The following is a 2641-nucleotide window of genomic DNA, read 5'->3' on the forward strand; positions in this document are numbered from 1 at the left end:
AAAAAAAAAAAAAAAAAAAAATAAAAGTGGGATACTTAACAACTGACTGGTTGCTGAGAGTTTGTCAATATAACCATCTAGGGAAATTTAGCTGAATCATTTTTCTGGGAAAACTCCTTTTTTTTTTTGGAGGGGGGAAACTCCTTAATGTGAGCATCTTTAGGACTTTCTTCTAGGGCAGTTAGAGTTCTTGGAAAAGAGAAAAAGAGTATTTGGATCATCTGCCTGGAGAGCAAAGGCCTGGTTGACAGTGTTCTAGGAGGCAAGTAGGGGAAGAGGGCTGGAGATCTGAGAATCCGTTATGTATATTTCCACTTAATCTTTCTGTTTCAGTTTATAGCCCTGCCCCCGATCTAGAGAACTTCCTTTTTACTTATTATCTCCAGAAAATAAATTTCCAGTCATTTGCTGAAGTAGAAAAAAGGCAGTCACACAGTTGCATGGAACGGGGAGAGTAATTTGGAGGGCATTTGACTCTTTAAACTCCTTTACTGTCATTTTAGTGAGATTTGGGGAAGGGGCAGCCATGTATGCATATGTTAGTCCTGCATCTTTATCTGAAGCACCTAGGCTTTATATCTGTGCCTCCACAGCATTAAGTATTGTGCAAGCACATAGTAGATAATAGATGTTTGAATGAACGATGAGACTGTGTCCTGAAGGCTAAATAAGATACTGATTCATTGCTAAGTCTTGTGGTGCTATGGGAATGAGTCTTCTTGGAGCCTCCCTTCAAGATAAGGATGTGGCATATGCTATAGGAGCATTCATATAAACCAGTAGAAATTCAAAGGAATAAAGGACTGTTGTGTTTTTTTTTAACATCTTTATTGGAGTATAATTGCTTTACAATGGTGTGTTAGTTTCTGCTTTATAACAGAGTGAATCAGTTATACATATATCCCCATATCTCTTTCCTCTTGCGTCTCCCACCCTCCCTATCGCACCCGTCTAGGTGGTCACAAAGCACCGAGCTGATCTCCCTGTGCTATGTGGCTGCTTCCCACTACCTATCGATTTTACATTCGGTAGTATATATATGTACATGCCACTCTCTCACTTTGTCCCAGCTTACCCTTCCTCCTGCCCGTATCCTCAAGTCCATTCTCTAGTAGGTCTGCGAAGGACTGTTTCTTGATGGGAAAAATCAAGGAAGGGATCCTGAAAGGAGGTATCATTTGAGTTTGGTCTTAAGGCATGGACAGAAATTTGATAGGCTAGCAAAGCAGACAGAGGAGCGTAAAGTGTGGACTAGCATGGGAGTAGTAGGAGATACAGCTTTAAAATAGATTAAAACCTAATTTAAGGTGAGGTTGGATAGCTGATCCTAAAATTTTAGGCTTTATTTATGTTCTAGCAGTAGTTAGGTATAAGAGGCCTTGGATGAGAAACTGATCTGATGAAAGTTTTATTGCAAATTGGAGGACTCAAGAGCCCTGATATCATGATGTAATGGAAGATATCTGATTAGACCCCCTCTCCATAGCTCTGAGCAGGTTGCTTTCATCATGACTTGGAGCAGTATGCTTTACTTCTTTGTTCCTCAACTTCTTCAGTTTTAAAATAGGGTGGTTTTTACATCAGAATGTGTTCTACCTGTATTGCAGAGGGTTTAGATTTAGGAGGATTAGATGAGATGATGTTAAATCTATGTGTGAGGTAAGATTTCTCTTCCCAGTAGAGGGTTATGAGGACTTTGTCTAGGATGATCAGAGTGAGTATGGGGTTAACACAGATTCGAGGGGCATATCAAAAGAGATCTAGTGAGACTTAATGATTCATTGAATTTAGGGAATAAAGTGAAATTAGTTCAAGATTATTATGAGGGTAACAGATTGGAGGGATTAGGGAGAAAAGTGTGAAATGGGTGCTTAAAAATCTGGGCCTTCGAGAGCGGGATTATAGGATTGGGAATCATAGCACAGAGGTTAGAATAGAGAAAGGTGGCCAGAGATATATACAGTTAGGACAAAACAGGTAGGGAGAACATGGATGTATGTTTAAGGTTGGCCCTTGAGAAGCAGAGGAGTTTTGCAAGACAGTAGCCAAGCCTTGAGAGGAAGTAACTATTACTGGATTAGCCTTCCAGTGTAATACATAATTTGTGGCACTCAGTGCAAAATGAAAATGAGAGACCCTTGTTCAAAAAGCAGGAAAAAAGTACAGTTAGGGCTTCCCTGGTGGCACAGTGGTTGAGAGTCCGCCTGCTGATGCAGGGGACCACGGGTTCATGCCCCGGTCCGGGAAGATCCCACATGCTGCGGAGCACCTCGGCCCGTGAGCCATGGCCGCTGAGCCTGCGCATCTGGAGCCTGTGCTCCGCAACGGGAGAGGCCACACAGTGAGAGGCCCGCACCGCAAAAAAAAAAAAAAATACAGTTAAAGATACTAATGTTTAACACTTTTTCCTTTAAATATAATAGAGGTAATAACAATGCATGAGTAACGATATAAAGTTACAAATTACAAAAAAAATTGAGGGTTTATGATTTTAATACCGTAAGTAATAATACTTTATCAGTGTGATATCTTGATCAATCGTGATTTTTCTGCCTTGCTTTTCTGCAGATTCATTTTTTAGGTCATCAAAATTTATACTTTTAGCAAGTTCTTTTTTTTTTTTTTTTTTTTTTTTTTTTTT

The 2641-nt window shown here is 40.0% G+C and overlaps 1 protein-coding gene across 3 annotated transcripts in view; it reads left to right on the plus strand.

The window, feature by feature from the left end:
* Positions 1-2641, plus strand: part of ZCCHC7 (zinc finger CCHC-type containing 7) — a 239797-nt gene that overhangs the window by 139687 nt on the left and 97469 nt on the right. The gene's annotated exons all lie outside the window — the stretch shown is intronic.

This window comes from Neophocaena asiaeorientalis, unplaced genomic scaffold (assembly GCF_003031525.2).
Source record: "Neophocaena asiaeorientalis asiaeorientalis breed wild unplaced genomic scaffold, Neophocaena_asiaeorientalis_V1.1 scaffold449, whole genome shotgun sequence".
NCBI classification, from domain to species: Eukaryota; Metazoa; Chordata; class Mammalia; order Artiodactyla; family Phocoenidae; genus Neophocaena; species Neophocaena asiaeorientalis.